At 37.2% G+C, this 26061-nt stretch overlaps 1 protein-coding gene across 10 annotated transcripts in view; it reads right to left on the bottom strand.

The window, feature by feature from the left end:
- Nucleotides 1–25735, bottom strand: part of PCDH11X (protocadherin 11 X-linked) — a 729120-nt gene extending 703385 nt beyond the window's left edge. For 7 of the 10 annotated variants that reach the window (XM_021080416.1, XM_021080417.1, XM_021080409.1 and 4 more), the window contains exon 1: nucleotides 25178–25735. The gene's annotated coding sequence lies outside the window, so the exon portion shown is untranslated. Of the gene's footprint in view, nucleotides 1–22150; nucleotides 22368–23377; nucleotides 23499–25177 lie in introns of those variants that run through there. The other 3 variants (XM_021080410.1, XM_005673778.3, XM_021080411.1) reach the window with 2 other exon arrangements.

The following is a 26061-nucleotide window of genomic DNA, read 5'->3' as shown; positions in this document are numbered from 1 at the left end:
AATTATTTACATTGTAAATGGCTATAATTTAAACTTAATAAATGGGAAATGGGAATCCTCTAATTCCAGAAACGTGTCACACATTGATTTTTCCATCAAACCTTTCTAGAGCAGTGCTATGCAACAGAATTTTCTGTGATGATAAAATAGCCTATACCTCCATGGTCCAATATGGTAGCCACAAATGGCTATTAAACACTTGAAATGTGGCTAGTGCAACTGAAAAAATGAATTCTTAATTTTATTTAATTTTAACTAATTTTTAAGTATCTAATTGCTACTAACTACAGTATTGAACAACACTCTACAGAGACACTTCATATTCTGTATTTAATTTAAGATATGCATGACTTACATATGGAAAATGCATTTTGTTAGGATTCCCCATGCTTTTATTCATCCGTCCAGCCTTCAAGCCATCCATCCATTGATCCATCCAGTTGAGTTTTAATTTTGAAGCACCCTCAGTAGTTAAAGCACTATGTTAAGTTTATATAATAGAGGGGCTTTCCATTAGGTTAAATTTTTACCTTAGGGGAGATAAGACAGGACTTGTACAAAGATAAATAATACTGTACATTGAATAAGCTAACTGACAAAGGAAAGAGCAACTTGCTATCCAAAGAACACTTTTGGATAATGGAGTTAGGAAGAGATTCTTGGAGTTAAATGTTTTTGATAAGTGGTTGCAAGGCACAAGAAAGATTATAAGGGAAAGAATTTGCATGATAGCAAAGTCTGAAGTTTAGACTGAAATGTGGGGATAAGAAAAAAGGGATATTCCAAGGCTTTTTAAGTCTGAATGACTGGAAAATTTTGTGTCAAAACAGATAGTCAGGAGAATGAACATGTTTTGTAGGAAAATGTTGAGGTTAAATAAGAGAATGTATTTTAATCTAAGATATTTATGAAAGTTTTTGATTATAAAAATTTGTTATAAAACTTAATTTAAAATGAGTTAAAATTTTAGCCATCAAACTAACTCTATATGTTAAAATTGTTATTGTACAAATGATAAATAAGATCAGTGGGGAGGTTTGATATCATTTACCTAAACTTCCATCTTGTTCTCCAAAGACTAAATATTAAGATAGCTACAGTAAGAACAGCCAAACACAAACATATGTGTACTGTCTCTTAATTCTTATATAAAATTCCTATTGGGCAGTACCAGATAACCTAAGCTATACAAAATTTTTTCCATGCAATAGGAGAGTGCCTTAAATTCCTCAGAAAGCAAAGATCAAAACACTTTGAGGAAGTAGACATCCTTCTAATGTGATGTAGGCAGCTAATCAAATGCCATAAATATAGAACCCAACTGATGGCTTTACTGCTGCCATATCTATCACACATTGCTTTCGGACATAAATTTATAAACCTGCATTAAATTTGAATAAAAGTGAACATTTATCTGCACACCTCATTGTTAGTTTCATTTTGCTTCTCTCAATTAATATTCACTGTTTCAACCAAAAAATACTTTTTGCTTCCTTTGCAAATAGAGAATTAAAGAATTCATTGGGTCAATTTGCTGTATAGCAAAAATTGGCAGAAGATTGTAAATCAACTATAATAGAAAAAATAAAAATTTTTAAAAAGTGAAGATTTCCATAGTTTGAATAAATATGATTTTAAATAAAGATCAGGTATTTAATATCAAAACTTAATTAATTTGAATGTACTCTGAAGTGGGGGAAATAATTGGGGTTTTATTTTTGCCTTTAATAAAGCCTGAGGCTGTAACAGGCTGAAGTTATTTTCACAGCTGAATTTTTTTCTCTGGATTTACAGAGCTAACAGATATGGTGTTTTCTTTTGAGAAAATTCTGATTTCCAGAAATTTAAATAATGTGAGTGCTCATTTCTTCCATTAATAAGAAATTTGAAAGTTGACGAGTTGTAGATTTTAAATATTTTATGAACTGTTCAGGTGCACTTTATGACTTAGGGGCTATGCCTATGTAGGGAATTTTCTTCCTACCAGAATGATATATGAGGATCAAGAGGTTGTGAATATACAGTCTGCTGACACATGGATTCTTCTGGAAGTTCTGCTGTCTAATAAAAAGTATCTCTATTAGCTTGTCCACCCAATAGTACGTTGGTGAATGAATTAAAATACCACTTTTCTGATCTCCCCCGTGCCCCCTCGCATACACACACACACACACCACAGAAATCACAATTTCTTACACTCAAACACACTATTTTTATTCTTAATTAAGAGTATAAATGCAAATGTCTGAGGACTGAATCATATTTATCTATTCAAATTACTTTTAGTTCCTGGTAATGCAACACATCAATGTGCCTAATTCACTCCAAACAAAACGTTAAACATAACTGGCTATGAGATTAGCTTTAATAGTAATTGACTTGATGGTACATTTAGGATACGCATATTTTATGTAGCGATGTAGTTTCTCTGGAATTCAATATGAAGTTGCTTTATACCATAGAAGCCGAAATATAGCTAACTACAATTGACCTCCTCTCAAAGAATAGCTTCTGCCCTGATAAATTGTTACAATAAAACTAGAATGGCTAATACTTAATGCTTTCGGTTCCTCCATTTTAATCCTGCTAGCCAATGACTACTAATAAACTTGTATAATTGCAAAGTGAAGCAAAAATTACTTAAAGCAAAAATTACTTAAGCACATTTATTGTAGGAAAATTGGATATTGGGTGAAAAACCAAATTTCAGGTACAGCTTTACTAAGATGAACTACCTTCCAAGAGTTGTCTAGCAATACCAACAGTAGTGTGCACTGTACAGAACAGCAAGAGATTATGCAAATTTTCAGGTGCAGGAAGAAAATAAGAGATTACAATAATATCACTGGATGTTTGAAAGGTTAATAGAAAGCAATATACTACTTCCATAAGTTACTTTCTTCTGGTTGGCCAAAATATTTTCACCAGATCAGATGAAATTCCATAATATTTTCCATGAGGTTCTGAGAACTTACCAAAGAAAACATGGAATAAAACAAACATTCTTTTTTTTTTTTTTTTTTTTTTTTTTTACGGCTGCACCTAAGTTCCCATGCTAGGGGTTGAATAGGAGTTGCAGCTGCAGACCTACCCCACAGCCACAGCAACTCGGGATCTGAGTCACATCTGTGATCTATAGCACAGCTTACCACAACAGCTTACTGTAATGCCAGATCCTTAACCCTTTGAGCGAGGAGACCAGGGATTGAACCCACATCCTCATGGGTACTAGTCAGGTTTGTTACCACTGAGCCACAATGGGAACTCCAACAAATGCTTAAAAGAACTGTCTTTCATAACTATTTCTAGGTGTAAGAAAAAGTTATTCTAATGACTTTAGAGTTGAGACAGTCAACCACATAGCTAAAGGAGGTTGAAAGGTATGACCTAAAATTTTGCTAATACACAAGAAAATCAGATAAAGATGACTAGGGAGAGAGGAAACTAACTTATCAGCTATAGGAAACAGACTGGGCTCTCTTCCTCAACAGTCTCCATTAGATAGGCATCTTCAGTGGTTGATTCAACCTTATGCATTAATTTATCAGTTCCAGTCACTGCCTGCCTTAGATATTGATTCTCCCTATTCAATTTTACATCAGTAAAATTTACTAAGAAGTTTCTGTTAAAAGTTAAACTTTTTGAACTTTGTTGTATTAGAAGTATTTATCTCATTGCTTCTCTCTGATCATTAGATGCATAGGTCTATGAGACCACATCCTTGGTATTTTTGATAGTAGAAAACCTTCCTCCTTACTCATATTTCACAGACGCTATGAGTAAAATGTGGTTTACCCTCTGCTCTTCTGCACATGTTCAGATATGATTGCATGAATCCAGTTGGTAAGAGAAAACGGGAAACTAGACACTAGCCCCTGTCAATATCAAAAAAATTATGAAAAATAGATAATCAACAGAAATACACTGTATAGCACAGGGAATTATAGCCATTACCTTGTAATAACTTTTACTGGAGTACTAATCTGTAAAAATACTGAATCACAATGGTGTATCCTTGAAACTAATATTATAAAGCAACTATAATTTTAAAAAAAGAAAAAAAGTTTATGAATGTTTTGTTGTATTTTTTTCTATACTCAGTAATTGTGGTCAAGTACCAATTCCACATTGCCTATTATCTTTCTACCAGTTTAAGCCTCAACCTAAACTCAAATTTTAACTTGCTTATGCATATTTAATTTGCACAGAGAGATTTAGTTCAGTAAGATTAAAATTCCCATTACCTAGGTGCTTTATTAGTTGAAAAGTAATAGGAAAAGAAATTCCCACAGGTGAGGTAACTGAAATTTATACTCCTTGTGACTTGTCATCTTGAGAAAAGTTTCTTTTGTAGTTTCAGATTTCTGTGGGCTACAATTTTTTAAACAGGTGTAGAGTGGAGATTATGACAAATCTGCACTTAAGAGAATTTAAGATATCTAAAAGAATTGTCACAACCATGAAAGGTGAGAAACATAAAATGCTCATGCTCTCATTTTAAAACAAAACAACTTTTTTTCTTGTGGAAATCAAACCCTTTAAGTTGTTGTGCTTTAGCAAATACAAGACATTCCTTCACCTTCATTCTCTTTATTCTTCTAGCAAGATTTTCTGGCATACCCCAAGACAAGACAGAAAAACATAAGTATTTCATCCCAATTTTCAAAAACTAATAAAGTTTTAGACTATTCATTATGAGATCAAAATGCTCGACCATCTGTCTTTACAAAGGCAATCAATTTAAATCAAGTTTGAATAGTAACCTTTCTTTTGCCCCTCAGTTATAGTCCTGCTGATCTCCCCACTTTGCAGTCCTTTAAATTATTCACATAAAATGTACTAAATTATTCAAGAAAAATGTCCTAGGTACTTCACTTATCCAATGTCACTTTCATATTACCGAGTCTTGTTTTCCCTTTATTAGAGGGAGGGGTAAACATTCTGTTTCTTTTGCCCTATATCTTTTGTCTTGATCACTTAATTTAGTGTGAACCTGCTCTAAATATAATACATGTAACCAATGAAAATTACTCTGGTAAATATAATGGTTCTATTCTAATATTAGAGCCTTAGAATATTTGAAATTCCTTTTTAAAATAAGTTAGTACAAATACTGATTAAAAATACACTCATATGTATATGTATGTATGTATATGTGTATATATTTAATATGTATATATGAAATATACAATATCTAAAGTCAAAAGAAGCAAGTGTCTAATTTAAAGAATGCCAGAAAACTGTATGATGAAACTAAAGTTTGTGGAGAAAGAATTTGGGACCTCAAAAATTCATCTTCTGTGTAGAAGTCACTACAAATAAAGAATATTCTTTGTCAGCTTAAGCAATGTTAATGTGGTATGATCTCCCTTTTTACAAATGCAAGTCTTTTCACACTCTTGGTAAGATTAATCTTAATTATTTAAAAAATTTTTTTTAAATTTTTGTTATAGTGGATATACAATGTTCTGTCAATTTCCACTGTACAGCAAAGTGACCGAGTCATACATATATCTACATTCTTTTTCTCATAGTGTCTTTATCATGTTCTATCACAAGTGATTGGATGTAGTTCCCCGTGCTATACACACATTGTTTATCCATTGTAAATGTAATAGTTTGCACTAATAACACCCAAATCCCAGTTCATCCTATTTGCCCATTCCTTGGCAACCATGAATCTGTTCTCCATGTCTGTGAGTCTGTTTCTGTTCTGTAGATAGGTTCATCAGTAGTGACTTAGGATTTCTTTTGCTAGCACTGCCACCAAGTCAAGAAGTCGAAGATTTATATTATTTACCTAACTATTATTAAACAGACTTTATACATTACAAAACATGTTTATGTGTTCACTTATTATAAACAAAACTTAGCAATGTCTTAGAATTAGAATCTAGATCAAGATTATCAAGGGGATCACCCACTAAATGGTTTGTATGAAAATATAATTCTAGGCAAAATAGGAAAGGTACTTGATGGCAAATGGTTTTGTTAATTTAACTTTTTCTCAGGAATTGAATTTTCTCAATTTTCTGATAATGGGCTAAACAAATACATGAACGTCTCATTCCACATGTTTCTATAATCTCTATTAAACTAAAACCACTATAAATCTCCTGTAAAATGAACTAAATATCATCTTCTGATCCAACTGCTTAGCTTCTTATTAGAAAAATGTCTACTCATTCAATAAGTAATTGAATTGGAAAATAGATTTGCTTCATACTACATCTCATGGAAACTGATGTTTCATAATTGGATAATATGCACTAAGGACATTAAATGGAACAATGTTTCCATTTTAGGAACTTATATGAAAATTAAATCAGAAGTCCCAACTTTACAAATCTCACTTTCTCCAGAGATATGCATTATTCATAAAGATTTCTCCAACAGTAATTTTTACTTAAGCCTCATGTAAAGATCTTGAAAAATCTGCATATGTGAAAAGTATATTCAGGAAATATTGGTTCATTGGTGCCAATTCTTTTGAAAAATTCATAAAAATTGTTTAAAAAGTCTGGATTGCCATTTTGTTGTGATTCCAAATGTTCTTTATCTACAAGAATTCCATAGAACATGAAATAGCAGTGCTATATATATATGTAAAGTGGTTCTTGTCATTTAAAATTAACCAGGGAAGAAGTAAGAACAAGTTTAAGATTGTTTAAATATATCATTAACTTATTAGAAAAAAGTTAAGCTTATTTAAAATTTATTATCTATAAATCTTTAATAATATATTTATTGGTTTATCAGAGAAAATTCTATTTTAAAATATATAGGTATAGATAAACATTTATATTTAATAAAACTTTAAAATTTATCCTTCTTACTAATATTTAATGCCACTTTGAAACTTGGGAATTCTAGTGTTCATAAATACCTAGGCAGAATATATGAATATATGAAATTTATATCATAAATTTTAAGATATTTGTGTGTGTATATTTGGATTTTAGAGAAGTGAGGCTATTTTTTCAAGATTTTAAAAATCACAATAATATAAAAACTCATAGTCTGCCTACAGAATAAGAGTCCACTTAGGCAAAATTCCACCCTGCTAAGCTTCCCTGTTTGTAGGTATCAAGCAGAGGCATCTGTATTCATCTATGTTCTCTGATTTACACTGCATGTGCATCATTACTGCATGATAATAATATTAATTACAAAAAAATCTGACAAAACATTTTAACTTTTGACTGATCTTTTTTTTTTATTTTTTATTTTTGTCTTTTTGCCATTTCTGGGCCACTCCCGCGGCATATGGAGGTTCCCAGGCTAGGGGTCCAATCGGAGCTATAGCTGCCAGCCTACACCAGAGCCACAGCAACACGGGATCCGAGCCATGTCTGGGACCTACACCACAGCTCAAGGCAACACCGGATCGTCAACCCATTGAGCAAGGGCAGGGATCGAACCCGCAACCTCATGGTTCCTAGTCGGATTCGTTAACCACTGAGCCACGACGGGAACTCCTCTTTTTTTTTAATGTTGTCTTTTTAGAGCCACACTTGTGGCGTATGGAGGTTCCCAGGCTAGGGGTCAAATCGGAGCTGTAGCCTCCAGCCTACACCACAGCCACAGCAACACCAGATCTGAACCGCCTCTGCGACCTACACTACAGCTCACACGGCAACACTGGATCTTTAACCCACTGAGTGAGGCCAGGGATCAAATATGCATCCTCATGGATACTAGTCAGATTCATTTCCACTGAGCCACGATGGGAACTCCTTGACTGATCTTTGATCAATGTGCTTGACTCATGGTTTTCCATCCTGGCTGATCAGCCCTAAGGTCATGATTAAATAATAAGGAACTGCTGTATTGTATTTGTCTAAAGAAGAAATACAGACTGAGTTATTTGGACAATAAGTCTAATGCTCATATAAAAATAAAACTAGCAGTTAATTTGAAAATTCAGTTAAAATAATAAACTATAATTCTATACAGATTAATTTTGGGTTCAATTGAGTTTTAAGTGGTTTAAGAGAATGTTAGTGATTTAGCTGTTTAATGCTGAAAGAAAGACATTATATCCTTCTGGTATTAATCCTAGCATTATGTATAAGGATTTCTGAACAGAGACTAGACTTGAAGGCTTTATTTTAACTTGGGGTAGTCTAAGCAAATCCATTAAAAATAAAATTGCTACATGCCTCTACATCAAAGCTGTCAAATTTCAAATACAAATTAAATAAAAATGCAACCATCTTTGATGAGAAAGATCATAAGCCATCTATAATTTTAACTTTTAAACTGATTATATAATCTACAACAAAAATGGAATTATCAAACGATAAAGTCTAGGTTTTAAATTAGACTAGTAAGTATGTGTCCATTTTCCAGGCTATAACTGAATTGTTAATGACAGGTGACTTTTTAGATTGATTATTTATCCTACAATTAAGATGTCCAGAAAGAAAAAAAAACCTTAATATTTAGTTTGACTGATATAGTTTCTTGTTTCCTCAAGGCATGCTGTTCTACAGCTCTAATACAACTAATAAAACTGAGAAATGGCTATAATTTTAAACATGTCTGAAGAGAAATAAAATATTCACATACATAGTCATTATTAACATAGTTAAATGATACTTCAAAAATGTAGATAAAAATAAACTCTATCATTGCAGTTAAAAATCTGGTCTGTGAAGTAAAAAATATCTGACATAGTCATTGACTCTCTGTTGAACTTTGGGCAAGTCCAATTTCCATATTTATAACATGGAAATAGTTAGAATACCTCCTACCTCACAGGGGTACTAATGTAGATATCTAAGATAAAGGTAACTAAATAATAGAGGAGGCTTCTGATTATTTTTAACCAACATATATGTAATATATACATATACACACATGTATATATATATAAAATCAGAAACCTCCTTTAGTATTTAGTATATATACAGAGTGATTATCAAATGTGCAATATATACATAGTACAAATATATATATGCAGTGATTATCAAGTGTGCAATAAATAATAGCTGTGAGTAAATATGCATTTATATTGTAATCATTTTGGTTAATGACTTGGATTTTTCAGTTATTAAAACTTGTTAGTTTTGAGAATCAGCTTATCAAGTAAGCCTTTTGTAGAAGAAGCGCTGAGAAAATTTTTGTCCCCTTTTAGTCATTTAACAGTTTCCAACTTTACCTGTTTGTCTTGAGGAGCTTTTGAAAGGAAAAGATTCGTCTACGTTGACTTTTTTACCACATAACTAGTATTTCCAAATTTATCTGTATAATAGTTCCATAACAGTCATGGTATTAAAAAATTACACCTAAAATTTTTCTCTGTAATTCAAATTGACATCCAAATTATTTCTTTAAAGAATTTCAGAGTTTATGCTATGGAGAAAAATAGACGGCTCTGATTTAAAAAAAAAAAAAAAAGTCAACAGGGGTTCCCGTTATGGCTCAGCGGAAATGAATCTGACTAGGAACCATGAGGTTTCCGCTTCGATCCCTGGCCTCGCTCAGTGGGTAAAGGATCCAGCATTGCGGTGAGCTGTGATGTAGGCCGCAGACGTGGCTCAGATCTGGCATTGTTGTGGCTCTGGCGTAGGCTGGAGGCAACAGAACCCATTAGACCCCTGGCCTGGGAACCTCCATATGCCGCGGGTATGGCCTTAAAAAGACAAAAAGACCAAAAAAAAAAGTAACAAATCGTAGACCAATAACTATGGAAGATAAAATGCTATTGACCATTCATAATGAAAAGTCTTTAAATTTTGAAAGAAAAAAGATATAATCTTAGTTATGTAAAATAAATTATCATCCAAACAAGTATAACTAGAGCAAAATATGACTGAGGTTTCTGGATTTTAGACTATTTCCTTATATTTAATCAAAAGTCATTAATTTATATTTTGAAAAGCAGCATGACCTTTGAAGGTGTGTTTCCTAAGCCAAAGTTTACAATTCCACTCCATTTAATCTATTAAAAGGCTAACATGTTAGACATTTTTAGCAGGAAAGCAAACACCTCTAAAATAAACAGGGAAAATATTTAATTTTCAGTAAATAAACAAAACAAAGTTTAATAAATTAAATCATTCATAGAGTTTATGAAACATTAAAACTAATGTATTTTGGAGTCCTAGAAATAGAGGCATGCTATTAAAGTTAAGATGACTATAAAACTGTTTTTATGTCATTTTTTTCAAAATAAAATTCTTGGATTCAATACAGATGTGTGTTGCAACACAGCAGAGTATTACAGTGAAATTTCAGTCAACATTAAATTGCAGCATTAAAACTCATGTAGAAGATATATCTAATATTCAAGTTGGTAAATTCTTTAAAATATGTAATATTACCTTATAAAATGTAGGGCTTTTTTCATAAAATTTGTCAATGAGTTAACGTCTTTACCTTATTCAAAAAGAATCACCATTTTTGCTACTTAATACACTTTTGTTTCATATTTACTATCCAAATCTGTAACCAAAATTAATAGTAGCACTTTGGAACATTTCAGGCTATATGATCATTACACGTCTAATTTTGTATTATTTATGTAAGCCGTTTTACTATGGTAAAAGATGTGACAGTATGATATAGTGAAAAGAAGGCTGGCCAGAGAGACCTAAAGTCTACTCTATTCTGTCATTAACTACCTTTTGTGACCTTGGGCAAGTCACTTAACAAGAAGTAGAGGAGTTCCTGCTGTGGTGCAGCAGGTTAAGGATCCAGCATTGTTGCAACTGTGGTGTAGGGCAGAACTGCTGCTCGGATTTTACCCCTGGCCTGGGAACTTCTATAATCCATGGGTGAGAACAACAACAACAAAAAAAAATGTAAGCTGGAAAACAGCAAAACTTAAGTGTAACTGATCACATTAAACAGTCTATGTGTCTTATTAAGTTATTTTAGAAAAAGTGCAAGGTATGTACAAAGACCAAAAGTCCCCAAGGATGACCTTCTTAAGCAAAAGAAACGAGCAGACGAACAAACAAAAAAGCCCCAAACTGAATAAACAAGAGATTCAAGGATATTATATAGTGTCTACGAATATGTTTCACTGAGATGTCCCTACTTTCTCTAGCTGGAAGCACTAATAATGAGAAAAGAAGGACAATCCTAGCAGCAAACAAATTATTTTCATCAACACTGCCAGTTATGAGTTATCTCAGTATACTGCTAGTTCTATTAAGCTTGAGTATCTCATAACCTTCGCATTTTTGTCTTCAGCGAAAGGTTAACCCTAAGCTATAGTCCAAATCTAAAAAATACTTCCTTTCTCCTCCTTTGTTAAAAATTTTACATCATTGCATAATAATTCACGGATAAGTTATCTACAACCAGTGACCCAATCTATTTAGCATAGTGAAAGCTCATGGAATTTGATGTTACTCCTAACTTGATGGTCTTAGGCAAGCTTAATTTAGCTAATTCTGGACTACACTGATTCTTCACTTAAAAAAAATAAAAGAAAAAAAGAAAGAAAAGAAAGAAAAGGGGGATAAAAATGTCTGCGCCACCTAACTAACTAGGTTGTCTGGAGTGTTAAGGGATTTTAAGTGAAGTCATTTGTCAGGTACAAATTCACAAAAAAATATTAATTTTAAGTAGAGGAAACTGCAATAAGGATAGTGTTTGTCTTTCATATCCAGTAGCACTTTGGCAGAATATGTGTCATCGCTTATACTTTTAAGTCTACTAATTATCTCATGAGATTCATTAAAGAAACTAAACAGGGTTTGCTTCTCTGACAACAAAAGATATTTTTGTAATACCTTCTAATAATCTAGTTCTTCCAAGGGAAAACAAGTATGATCTCCCAGTGGGTAAAACTATTCACCCCACGTGGTTAACTACTATTACAAAAATCTATCTTACAGAAATGCTTAAATGTAATTCAAATAAAATGAGAAATCGAAACCTCCCAAAGCTCCAGGTTGCAAGCATTGCCAGAACTTAGGCAGAGCAATACACCTTAGTTTGTGATTTAACATTCCATATCTAAGCCAACCCATAGCCATAATAGATTTCCATTTTTTTTTCTTCCAAACTCTCTCCCTCCAGACCTATTTTAACAAATATTTTTATCTTTTCTGAGAAAGAAAACTCTAGGAACTTGGCTCTTGTGTCTGAGCCTATTTTAAATTGGTACTAAATCCTCATTTTTTTTCCCTAAAACGGTTTATCAGATTTATCCATCCTGGTAGTCTTTTTTTGTTCAATATGATCACATCCTTATTTCCCAGTCCACTATGACTGTTGTGCACTTGCATATCTGTGTTACATGTTTGAAATTACTAAAGCCAGTAATATTATCCTAATTATGCCAGATAAGATCCAATGAGTGCTCATTACGAGTTTCTAATACAAATTCAAAATTTTTAAAGGATTAAATATTATAAACATATAGTTAATTGTTTTCCTTTGATTTACAGCCTTAATCATATTTGAACCTGAAATTTGAGTACAGACTGATGGAATGAATATTGTTCCAGTGATCATTAGAATAAGGATCTAGTACTATCTTTACAGGTATGTGGCTGTAAGGAATAAAAAACAAAAATAAAACAACCTGTCTGTGTGGCTTTCTTCGTGTATCAAAATGGTCTAGTACCTGTTTCATAGAACTCTTGTGAGATTCAGATGAGATAAAATCTGTAAAACCCTAAAGTGCAAAGAAAACTTTTCTTTTTTTTTTTTTTTTTTTTTGGCTATTTTAGGGCTGCACGCAAGGCATTTGGAAGTTCTTGGTCTGCTCCCGCGGCATATGGAGGTTTCCAGGCTAGGGGCCAAATTGGAGCTGTAGCCGCTGGCCTATACCACAGCAACAGCAACACCAGATCTGACTGTGATCTACGCCACAGCTCACGGCAAGGCCGGATCCTTAACCCACTGAGAGGGGCCAGGGATCAAACCTGCAGCCTCATGGATATTAGTCAGGTTTGTTAACTGCTGAGTCATGAAGGTACTCCAAGAAAACAATTTTTAAATGATCATGTAATCATTCACATAGTTAAAATCCTGATGGTAGTGCCTTTCATACTTCCTGAGGAGTGCTATTTCAGTTAATTTCTTAAGATTTAATGCAAAGACTCATGATGAATCCACTGTGGGTTTTTTTTTTTGTAAATTATTAGTTTCATTTTGTTTTCAAAACCTTAGTTATTTCAATTACTGGCAAGGCATGTTCTTAAACAATTTTGTAGCTATCATTAGTGTTTGATAGAAAGGAGATATAAAATGTGAAGACATTTTCAAAGAAAGTATTAAACATATCCCCAAGAGTGTCTTCCACTTTTTTGAATGATGATGCTTCCTTGAGTTGTCAAATCTCCATCCTGGAACCTAACTTAACTTGGAAATCTATTTTTTTTCTAATGAATATAATCTACCCATTTCCTTAGTAATGCTATTACTAGCTTTTGCAATCCTATCATATTAATAGCAATTATAAGTACTGTCAACATTTAATGTACATTAAATAGCTTTATTTACTGGCCAATTGCATTTAATCTTCACTGATATCTATTTTAAATTTTTACCGACTTACTAAAATTTGTCCAGTTAATCAATATTTTCCTCTAACTGAAAAAAAATCTCATTTTTTAAAAAAAATATATCCACATTGCTTCTGAAAGAGTAAAAAGGAAAAATGACCTAAAGTTATACTACTGGGTTTTATTACTCTAATTAACAACACTTTAACGTTTTTAGCACTTCTAATATTTGTTAGATTAGTCCAAGAAATTATCTCATTTTTTCCAGTTGTTATGATCCTGAAGTAGTGTGGTTTTTTAACATCATATGAATTTTATACAATATTTGAGTTCCAATGCCATTGTAAATTAACATAGTTTTTTTTTTTCTCATCCTGTCTTAAGTCTTGACAGGCATATTTTCATAGAAGTGATATCTCTACTTCCTATAGAGCAAGTTTCCATTTTCTATTCCTTGAAAATAGAAGAGGTCTGTTATTTCTCATCTGTTTTTTGTTCTGTTTTGTTTTGGGATTTCTTTTCCTTTTTATGTATTTTGGAGTTTCCTCTTTAAAAATATATATATATTTTGCCTGCCATATAAAAATATATATATATTTGCCTTCCTCAGGCACATGGAAATAGTCTATGCTTAACATTATTAAATAATGTTAAGAGTAATGAAATCCAGGCAATTTTGGCAGACATCCAAGCTCATTTAGCACTTACAAAAACCATTCTAATCCACTTGGCACTTTAGTTCACTGGGATCCTCAAGTTACCACCAAACAAGCTCTTCTGTTGCTATTAAAGTATCAGAGCTTAGAAAAGACTAATATAGTTTCATTAGGAAGGCAGTAGCTGCTGAATCCCAATGCCACAATTAAGACATGAATCCCAGCTTTGAAGTGACAGTTTTTTCAGTTGATTCCCTACCTCTGCCAAAACCACAACTGTGCCTCCTAACAAACACAGTTTAAACACTTACAACTTGATTTATCTCAATAGCTGCTTTCAATGTTTTTTGTTTTAATTTGACACTGGTTCCATACCCAGATGTACTACACATTAAAAAAAAAAAAAAGGAACTATGAAGATTTCCTAAGTGGATTATGAATGAAAATTTAGCTTAGATTGAATGGCTTTCTGCTGTAGTCTACGATCAAAATCTAGGTGTAAAGTGGTGTCTAATCCACCATTTGTTCCTGCTTTGAGGGGGGCTTGGGGGGGGGTAGCAAATATAAAATAACCTCTACCAGGTCTCTTTTGTCGTTGTTCCTGCCCTGAAAAATGTCAGAGACCAGCAAGCAACTTTGTTTTATTCTGAACTACAGTTTCAACTGATCTAAGTTACATCAAAGGTTAAAATCAAATTTAATATCCAAATGAAAAAATTGTATATCATTTTACTTTTTAAATATTTCATTATTTGCAAAAGAGCTACACTGAATCTTTTTTAAAAATCTGTTACCTTTCACCCTTTTCATGCTTGTTTACCAGACTAAGTATTAACCCCCTGTCGCTCAGTGTGGTCTTAGAAGCAGCAGCATCTACATCCCCAGAGAACTTGTCAGAAATGCAGAATTTCAGGCCCCAGCTAGAATCTACTGAATCAGAATCTGCACTTTAATAGGGTTCTCAGATGAATGGTAGGCACATTAAAGTTTGAGAAGCACAGAAATAGAATATAACTTCCTAGAAATTGGAGTTTAAAATAACAAGTCATCAGCAGTGACAGTGATTGATTAGAAGTTGTGTATTGGCTCTATTTCTTTCTCAAGTACTTAGATTCTGTTATAGCTAACCTGCTACATATATTTTTAGAATTGGCCTTATATTCCCATAATTGTTTACTCTTGTATGCAATTCTAAGGCATTCAGAAGCTTTAAGGTATTTAATGGATTCAAACGCCCTTCCTCAAATAATCCTACTTTGCACTCATTCACTTTATAAAATGGCTAGCATATATTGTAACTGTTTTATCTTATGATGTTAAAACTGAATTCATGGGCTAAGTAAAGTTGCAGGAGAAGGGATGCTGTAAGAATCATGTAGCCTGACTGAAGGCTAAAATATCAGTGTTACACGGAGCAATTTTTTTTTCCTGGCGTAAACAGAAAAACAATGGAAATTCTGCCTGATGACCATAAAGCAAGCTCCTGTGTAGAAAAGTTTTATCCTGTTTGTGTGTGCTTATTACCCATTGCTAAGCTTCTTTTAAAAATTTTAATGTGTTCACATTTTTTTGAAGATTTTTGATCCACGTAAAACCAGCAAACAAGTATCAAGTAACAGTTAAGGTATCCCAAAAGTTGCATATTTCACCCTAAACTGAAAACCAGGCCCTATCACCTAAAACTCTGGCAGTGCTCTTCCCTATTTGATTTTCTTCATTTTTCTCTTCCTTTCCCTCTGTCACAAAGTAAAATAAAGCAGTTTAAGGTTATTTACAGAAGAAAGGAAAGCTTTACTTTGGCTTGTTTTGCCTGCCTACTTTGCCTGATCCCTAACACACACAACCACTTGACATGAGCAATAAGATCATGCAACAGACTAAAGTTCAGAAAATTCATTTAAAATCTTTCTCAAATTATATTTAAACCTTCAGGAAAATGTAAATTTAAGTCCTTAGGTAAATTCATTCGTACATTTCTTGCTGTCTTAAGTAAATGTGCTTTTCAAGTCATTTTTATTTTTATTTTTTATTTTTAAAATTTTTTTTGCCTTTTTTGCCTTTTCTAGGGCCGCACCCATGGCATGTGGAGGTTCCCAGGCTAGGGGGTCTAATCGGAGCTGTACCTACTGGCCTACACCAGAGCCACAGCAATGCAGGATCCAGGATCCGAGCTGTGTCTGCGACCTACACGACAGATCATGGCAACGCTGGATCTGTAACCCACTGAGCGAGGCCACTGATGGAACCCGCAACCTCATGGTTCCTAGTTGGATTCATTAACCACTGAGCCATGACAGGAACTCCTCAAGTCACTTTTAAAGAGTTAAAATATTTACATACTTTAGAACATTAATGCTTCAGTCTTCACTCTGCCTTCATGTCAAGACTACATTTTTCATGTTTTATAACATAATATGCACAATAGAGTTTTTTTTAAAATAATCTAAGTTTTTTTTAAAAAGGCTTGAAAATACGGCATTTTCCTTTTTTTTTTTTTTTTTTTTTTTTTTTTTTCTTTTTACTGCAGAACCAGGGGCATATGGAAGTTCCTGGGCTAGGGGTCGAATAGGAACTGCAGCTTCCAGCCTATGCCACAGCCACAGCAACGCCAGATCCTTAACCTACTGAGTGAGGCCAGGGATTGAACCTGAAGCCTCACAGACACTATGTCGAGTTTAACCCTCTGAGCCACAATGGGAACTCCAAAATATAGTATTTTCTATATCTAAGTCAGATTGAGAAATTGTCTAGTTTAATAAAGCCAAAGAAATGAAGTCCTGGACATATTTAACTTTCTGATAAGGTATAGGACTATTACTACATTTGAGCAAAGTAGGGAAGAGGAAGGGTTGTAAATTAATTAATGTTATCACCCAATACCTTACATGAGTTCCCCACATTTTGGGGACAATGCCTTTGTGATGAACTTTAAGGGCCATCTTCTCAACCCATCCTAACAACCACATTTGAAATACTGCAATGCTGGACAAACAACATTTTAGATATGGATGGTTAATGAACTGTTGTGTTGAAACTGGGAATACCTGCAGAGCCAAGGGACCAGGAAGGAATATATGGTACAGCTTTCTGTAAAACATCATATAACTTTTTTCCCCATTGGAAAGGGCCTGGAAATAATTTCAAATTTCTTCATCTTACTTTTGGGAAAACTGTATTCCAGGGAAATGAAGTTATTTGTCTAAGGTCACTCTCTGGATACTAATAAAATATAAATCATAAAATACCTTGTGTTCACACAATTTACATAAACCTCTGCTCTTATTTACTGTACTAAAAACCATGAGAAAAAGGAGTTTACAATCCTGAAGAGAATAGAAAATGAGTTGCGTATTGGGAGCTTAATGTCCTTTGGTTGATATTATACAAACCTACACATAAGTGATTTCCAAAGATATTTTGCTTCAAAGACGGCATGTCAGAAGGAAAATGCTATTTGAAAATAAATGTCAAATATTCTCTAAAATAAATCATATATAAAAATAGATATCCTAAAAGGAAAATGAATCAGGCAACAACACTAAATACTTGCCACATCAAGTAAACTTTATGGAGTGTCATTAACTGGGTCATAATTTGAATTATTCTTGTAAATAAAAAAGAGGAAGTGCATGAGCATTTTTGAACATGTAAATTTCAATAGTATATTTTATCACATATTATTTACATGTATAGTGCACAAACACTCTGAAGGAGAGGAGAATGACACAATTAGTTAATTGTTAGAATTTTTGAATATATTTGAATATACTTGGAAATTTTTATTTTTTAAATCAAGAAGCATTTTGGTTTTTAGTCTTCTTTTTAACATTAAGAACTTTGAGGAAATATACTCAAAGAAATGAGAGGTAAGGCAAGGTGTTGGGAAAAGCCCCCTTTGGAAATCAAAAATCTTGTATAGGTGTCCCCTCTTATTAATGAGAAAGCCTTAGAGATAGGATTTCACCTGTCTGACCTTCAGTTTCTCCACTGAAAAAATAGGTATAACTGTGCTTTTTCTATTCATAAAGGTTTTTATGAGATTAAAATAATATATTTACTTTTAAAAGTATAGAAAGTAGAGAATACTGTATGAATTAAACTAAGAGAATGAATTAAAACAAGAAGGTAGAAAAAAATGTTTTGTTTTCATTTCATACGATGACAAGAAATGAATTGTAAAATAGGTAAAATCTCAACTTGCATTCTAATCACCTTAAGATTTAAAAAATGAATTTTCATATAGTTTAATTAAAATCCATCACTAAATTAGTTTTATTGTTGTTACGTTAAAGAATGTTAGATTAATAAAATTAGTTTTTATTGAAGAGAGAAAAATCTTCTCCCAGGATTTTCTCTCTTCCTTCTTTTGTCTTTCCTCTTTTTGTTTTCTCAAATCTACGTATTTAAGATGAGCAGATTAGGTGGAAAAAAATCATTCTTTCAGATCTGGGCTGGAAATGACAACTATAGCCATTGTCACTCTTAGTTTCAAATTTTATTATACTGATTTGATGCTTATACATTAAAGACAATTAAAAGGGCAGTTTAAATCCTTGATCAGTTGAGGATGTCTAGAGTGCAAAAGATAATGGAAGCATTTATGGTTTCTGCCAAATCACTCTTCTAATTCAAAAACCATAATTGAAAAAAATTCTTTATGCAATTTATTTTTACTGTTTGATAATGAGAATGCAGCCTTTCCACAGATGTAACCAAACCTCAAGACACTTCATCCTAAAATAGCTTTCTCCATGTGATATACCTGTGCTTTACAATTAATGCTTCACAGGGCCTAAATCTTGAGGGACAATGGCATACAGGTCATTTGACATTTTGTCTTAGCAAAAAATGACCACATTTTGGGGACAGTGCCTTTGTGATGAACTTCCAGTGAAAAATAGCACCATTTCAAACTGTGTTAGATTAATTTAAACAATGCAAGCCAGTCTGGAATATCAAGGCATCTTACCTAGTTTTTTTCATCCTGGATACCAAATGATCAATAAAGCCTTCAGATAACAGAACTCTTCTCAGACTATGATATGTAATTTGAATGTTATAAAGTCAATCCAATTAAATGTACTTATAAATTTTTTTCCAAAGGTAAAATTTACACGTCATTGATGATAGAATGTATCATCTATTTTTAACAGTATGCTCTTTCTTACTTCCCCAATTACAACATTGAGCTAACCTCAGTGCATGTGGAATTTGTGAACTGCCCATTTCCATACATACAAAAATAACTTTCTATGAATGAATACAGTAAAAAACAAGGGTTCCTTTGCCAATGAAGATTGACATAGTAACTGTATTTTTGTATGAGCATGCTTTGACAAAGGCCTTAAAAGTGTGTGTGTGTGTGTGTGTGTGGTGTGTTACAGGGCGTCTGAGGACGCCCTCTGCCCCCTCAAAAATAATTAAATTCGAGCCACTTGGACAATCCTACATTGCAAAAAAAGAGAAGGGAATAAAAACAAGAAACTTTCACTGAAAACATAAAAAGAATGATCCATGGGAAGAGGACACAGCAGAAAGGATCAGATGCAGAGAAACAGTTTAAGGAGTGTGTGGTGAGAAATTCAGAAAAGGTAGACATACTCCCCAAAATACAATATTTAAATCCCTAGATGTAACCAAAGGAAAACAGACATTTGTAGGCATAATAAAAAATATAAGAAATCTGAGAAATTACACTCTAAATCTTTTTGGAAATAAAACAGCAAAAGACAAACAGCAAGAAATCTTGATGAGGAAAACTTGACAAATCTGTAAGTTTGAGGTAGACACTCACTGGCTCCTTTTTTTGTTTGTTTGTTTGTTTTAACTTCTTTGAGGTCACTGAAGGGGAGGAGTCCAAGGTGGCTAGTGGAAAGGAAGAAGTAAAATGGGAATGAGTGGAGAAATTATCTAGGCAATGCAGGGAAGAAGCACTGAGGGAAGACTGATAGGAAAAGGAGAAAGAGTAGAGATAGAGCTGTGTGCTAATGTCTAAAAGGAGGAAAAAGCCAAGATTAAGGACGTCTAATTGTTGGTACAGAAATGAGCTCAAGTGGATAAGGGTGGGAGAGATAATATAGGGGCTCAGATATGATGTGGAGAGGTGTGTGGAAAATGGAGTGCAGTGAGCATAAGTATGCTTGCAAGTGGCTGAAGGAGCTTACTCCAATGGTGGAAGATGGGGAGTTTGGAGGGCTGAGTGGGGAAAGTGAGATGAACATAAAGATATAACTGTAGAGATGATTATGACAAAAGAGAAATTCTCTTTCCAACATAACATTCCCTACTTTTGTAGTTCTTCTGCTGTACCTTAGCCCCTCTTCATTCATCTGTCCTCTTTTCTGGATGTTACATTATTTTCTTAACTTATTTGCCTCTATTCTCTATTCCAATGCATTAGTTTATCCAAATATACATTTAAAGACAACAAAAATGTTTCTATTGTGTGCCCCCTACTGCCCAATTTTCTCACCCTGTTTTGCTGTTTTTAACACATCTACTTTGAAAAATCTTCAAAGTGACCTATGCCTACAAAATACACACAAACCTCCTAATTCCACAATGGGGCATCAAGCCCCCACACCTTTCCTTACTTAGTTTATATCAGGCTCTTTCAGGTCTACTTCCTGACTAGCCATTGCCTAGGAATGCCTATTTTTCAAAGCCAGAGAGACACCTTCTTTATGAATCTTTTCTCAACCTCTTAGCAAAAATTAATTCCTCCCTCCATAATGTTCAATTAGAACATTAATCACACTGTATCATAAATTTGTCAGTCTCCTGGCTCACAGAGGCTCAAGCTACCTTTCCAAGTTCTTTTGTATTCCTGGATCCTAGCATGTTGTCTGGCACAGTAGGTGACTAATTAATGTTTGCAGATTCTTTGGTGAATAAACAAACAGGTGACACCTCCTTTAAAATACATGAAGCAAGATTACTGGAGAAAATTAGACTTCAAAATTTCATCCCCTGAATAATTCCCCTTGCCATTAGTAGAAAATGCGGCGGCCATACATATTTTGTCAATTTATTTTAAAGTCAGTGCTTTATATAGAGTCTCCTTGTTCCTGTGCTTCCCCTCCCTTCCCCAAGAACCTTATAAATGCTGGCTAAAGTCTGTCGTGGACTGCTTACACTGAGAAAAGGAGAATTTTCTGCCTTCTAAATCCTGTACCAGATTTCTTCCTGCCACCAGCATGCTGGAAGTTCTCTATCAGGAATTTCTATCTAACCAAGAACATAAAGTTTTGAATACCAAAAGAAGAAATAAGGTGACAACTGCAGTCTCTTATGCCAGGGCTCCACAGTCCTTGGGCATCCATCAGACTCGCATTCGGGTGATTTAAAAAAAAAAAAAAAAAAAAAAAAGGTTCCTTTCAACCCTTAGCGAATGAGTTAACTCTAGAAAATGAATGTGCTTTTATGCTTGGTCTGAGTTTCCTTCCTATCCCTGTATTTCAAACGCACAGCAACTTTAAGTTTGCTGCCTGTGCTGATTAAGTCAAATAAAGGAAGCCTTCCATCCAAGGGAAGAAAACAAAACCGGAGATTTATAAAACCGAAGTCTTTGCTCCTGCTCACTTTTCCCCCAAATCCCCCACCTGCCTCCAAACCAAAATACTCAGTAGGTAAACGGTTTGTAGAGTTTTCCTAGGGAAGCAGTTTGCTGTAATTTCCTTGGTAAGGAAACTCAGCTCCGAGGCCCAGATGCCTCCACATGCCCTGCCTCTGTCCTCCTCTCTCCTCCAACTCCCACCCCTTGCCCTGTGCAACCTTCTCCACCTGCGCGATGTGGTCCTTCTCCCGGAGCTAAAGAAAGAATTGTCTGCAATCTGGGGAAACGGATTAGCCTCCAATTCGGGAAAGCAGGGTGTTGCTCTTTAAAATGAGAAGAGCAAACTCCGAAGGGGCGCCGCAGCGGGCTTCGGTCTTGTAAAATCCCATTACTGAAGCTTCCCAATGTGGCGCGCCGGTCTCTAGAAGCGACTGCGCAGCCTTATCATAAAGAGGACGGTGGCATCTCACCTGCGGCAGCAGCTCCTAGAGCCTTTGCGCAACTTCCAATTTCCAGTCCCTCTCAATAAGGGGACTCTCCATCCTGCGCCAGCGCCTCCGATTGTCCCCTTCCCCCTTCGCACCATTTCTTTGGGAAGACAACCCTCTTCGCCTTCTAGGGAGCTTGCTCTGTTGAAGGCAGAGACAGCCATAGGATTTTAAGGATGCCGGTCTTCACATCCTCCTTCTTTATCACCCGGGGAAGAGAGAAAACAGCGGAAATTTAAAACTGGTAACTATTATTATTTCCTCTGAAGAACCTGCCCTCTAGAATGCCGCTAAATGAGTATGTTCACAGTGGATTGTGAAGGTGCGAACTGAAAAGAGGAAAGAACAGGGAGGGGGGCGCAGGGGAGGGACAGTGAAAAGGAGGAAAGGAGGGCGGGAAAATCCTAAATCTGTGTCGGATTCAGGGGTTCCCAACCGGCCGCGGCCCGCGCCGCAATAACCTCCCCTGCCCGGGTTGCCTCCGCGCGCCTCTGGGGAGCGAGTGAGCGGGAAGGAGGAGCCGAGAGAGAGCGCGGGAAGGAAACCGAGAACCGAGGGCGGCTGCGCACTGGGAGCGCGCGGAGCAGGGCTGCTCGCGCTCCCGGTCAGAACCTGCTGCTCCTCTTCCTCCTCTCTGCCCGCCGAGCCGTTCCCGGGCTGACATCATTGTCAGGAGGGGCTGCCAGTGCAAAGGCGAGTGGAGAAGGAGACTCGGGCCTCGCCGGCGGAGGCGCTCCCTTGCCGCTTGGCAGGCGCAGCGCGGTGGCGGCCAGACTCGGCCCGCGTTGAGCTGCGCGTGGCAATTCTTAATTTAGCGGAGGGAGAAACGTATCTTTAGACTTTAGCGCGTCCATCTCAGTTCATTCGTCAGAACCGCCCGCACACTGTCCGCCTTCCTCCGGTGAACCAGACAAAGGCAAGAAAGCGGGAACAAGTACAGATACTATTATTACTTTGACTTGCTTTCACGTGTCCCCCTCCCGCACCCCCATCCCTGACCACGGAAGGACAGCCCTGAGGCTATTTCCTGCCCTGGCTGTTTCAAACAAGGTCAAGAGTAGAATTGCAATTGCATTTAGTCTTCATAAAGTTCAGAAGGTGCCTGCAAGTACCCGATTTGGTGGTTTTTGCTGTTTTCTTTTTGAGTCACTCCTGTTATAACCTTTTATGGAAGGGGAGAGAGTCGCTTTAGTCTTAAAGCGCCGTTACCTTCTCCGGTGTTTCGCTCCGTGTCCAGGATTCTTCTCCGTACGCTCCTCAGGTTGTTTCCTTGTTGCCGTGCTCAGAGCCCGCCTGTGGCTCCTCTAACACCACCATCCCCCTCCCCATACTTCCTGCCCCTGTCCCCGCCTATCCCAGGTTTTCAGCGCTTTCCGTCACACGCTTTCCTTCGCACAGCAACTGCTCCTATGCCAGGTTTCAACACAACCTTGGGATGTTTCCACACAAGGACTCGTTTTGTTTTGCTCTTCTTATTTAATTTTATTTATTCTTTTGTCCTAGCCCTTCTTGCTTTCAAGTCTTTGCTTTGTGGGTGTGTGCCGCAGTGGCGCAAGTTCCCAGCCATCCCCTCCAATCCATCCAACATTTTGGAAGGGCACCCCGTTCAGAGATTCGAAGGCCCGCCCGCAGAGGCGCTCGCACACGCACTCCACACGCACACCCCAGTGCCCCGCACCCCAAACCGCAAAGGCGGCCAAAACACTGAAGGGCGGAGTAATTCATTCGGGAAGAGGAGAGGCCGTTTTCGGTGGAGCTCTATAAAATCTTTCCTTTGGAGAGGAAAGGAAGTGGTTGGAGCTATACACTCTTGGAAAGTGACATCCTCTCCTCGCCCCCCCCCCCTTATTTTTTTGCAGAGGGAGGATGTCGCTTTGAGGCTAAGCGCTCACGTGCAAGTTGTGCCTCCAACCAAGGGTAGACTGCCGCTCCGCTTTTCTAAGTCTGTAAAGAAAAGACCCATTTGCGGCTTTGCGCTTTGCAAAAGTCACCTTTTCCGATTACGCTCTTAAGAGGTATTCATCATCGCGAAAGGGGGCTGTTTCACGGCCACGCGCTTAAAAAAAGAAATAATTCCTTTGGGGAATCCATAAAATGTTTTGAGGTTCTAGCTTAGTAAACGTCATTCATTTATGGGATAGGTAGGCGGGTTTTGGCAAAGGGATGAAAAGTCATTTCTTTAGAGAAAGAGGAACCCCCCCTTTTTTGATGAGAAAATGGTTCCGTTTATTGGCAACGCGATTATAAGAACTTCCTTTTTAAAAATATGAGCAGAAATTTTCCACACCTACCATCTCCACATCCAGCGGGTGCTGGCTGAGCACAGCCCCAAAAGTAACGAGGGAAGGAAGGGCGGGGAGGCGAGCGGTGGGCGGAATGGCACCGGGGGCCCGGGGCGCTCTGCGCTCTCCTTCTCTCTGCGCCAAGGGTCGGGCCCTCAAGGATTAGAACCAGCCTGGCAGGGATCCAGACCGGAGCCCCCAGAGATTGAAGCGCAGCGAGGCCAGACCACGCGCCAATTCCGAGACGGTTCCGGGCTTGCGGCATTGCCCCTCAGCTCAGACCGCTTTGCTAGGTTCACCCGAGAGTACGGGACATGATCTTTTCTCAATCCCCTGCCCCAACCATAGAGTTTGTCTCAGCTTCGCTGAAGCTGGCTGCCTCCGTTAAATTGAAAGACCTTTTAGCACCGCCAATGTGGGGGAAATTCACGCGCGGACACTTTTCTGACAGAAGTGACAGTTTTCGCAAAGTAACCAAGCCAAGCCGACTGGTGGCTGCGCTAAAAAAAATATTCTAGCTGCGCTCTCCTCCGGGGTTTGCTCTTTCTCTTATCTCTAGGGAGGCGATGGGGGAAGGGTAAGGGAGGACACAGGAAGCGTCTCTAAAACCGCTCTGTGGTCACTGGCAAAACACCAAGAGCAGACATCAGGAAGCCTCCGCGCAGCAAGTGCGGGACTCACGCTTCACACACCGCGCACATTTCTGGCACCCGGACCGGATACTTACCTTGTTGTCGAAGCCACTAGAGTAGAAATGAGGTGGGAAATGAAAAAGAGAAAAGCTTCCGCTAGCTCCACGGAGACTGCGATTGCCGTAGCGGGGCTCTGCCGCCACAGCTCGCAGTCCGCGGAGCAGCTGGAGTCGCGAAGGCTTCCTTTGAGGATTTTTGGGACGCCCGGATCGCCTGGGCTGCCTTTGTCGCCGCTATCACTGCCACTCTGCGCCCTCTGTTCCGCTCGCTTTCTGCTTTGCCGCGCGGGCCGCCTTGTGCAGCTCGGGCTCACGGCTCCTCCCGCCCTGACAGTTCGCCGACTGCAAGGAGCCAGTGCCGAGCCAGCCCTTTTCAATGGCGAGGGGGAGGGACTAGATAGAGGGGGAAAAGCGGGAAGGGGGTTGAGCGAGTGGAGGGCGGACAGGGGGGAGAAAAGTGAACCAGTGCCCGGGCCGCCTGCTGGGAGGGGATGGCGCAGCACCAACTGCTGGGTACCCCCCTCTGGTCCCCACTCCCTGCACCCCACATCTTCGGCTGCTCCGGGGGCGGCTCCTCTCGGCTAACGCTGAACCAGGGAAGAAGGGCGGGGGCTAGATGGAGGTAAGCTTAAGAAGTTGCTGTTTGCCGCCCCAATAAGGCGGCAGGAAGCGTGCTGGAGGCACCCTTGCGTGCGGGACCCGCTGCTGGGAAAAACGCGCCGCTTTCGTGCTTCTCGCTTTGCAGAGCAAAAATCGAGGACAGGGACTGCTCCACTCGATCCTCCGCTGGCTGCTCTCTGAGGCCTCCCTTTAAGTTTAACTCATTCACATTATCTTACAGAAGTTTTATTTTTCTTGTTATGTGTGCTTTGCTCTCCATCCGCTGACCACCCTGACCCCAGCTAGAGAACAAGCATCCG

Source organism: Sus scrofa, chromosome X (assembly GCF_000003025.6).
Source record: "Sus scrofa isolate TJ Tabasco breed Duroc chromosome X, Sscrofa11.1, whole genome shotgun sequence".
NCBI classification, from domain to species: Eukaryota; Metazoa; Chordata; class Mammalia; order Artiodactyla; family Suidae; genus Sus; species Sus scrofa.
Note: the sequence above shows the minus strand (reverse complement) of the source record. Positions and strands in the feature narration are given on the sequence as shown.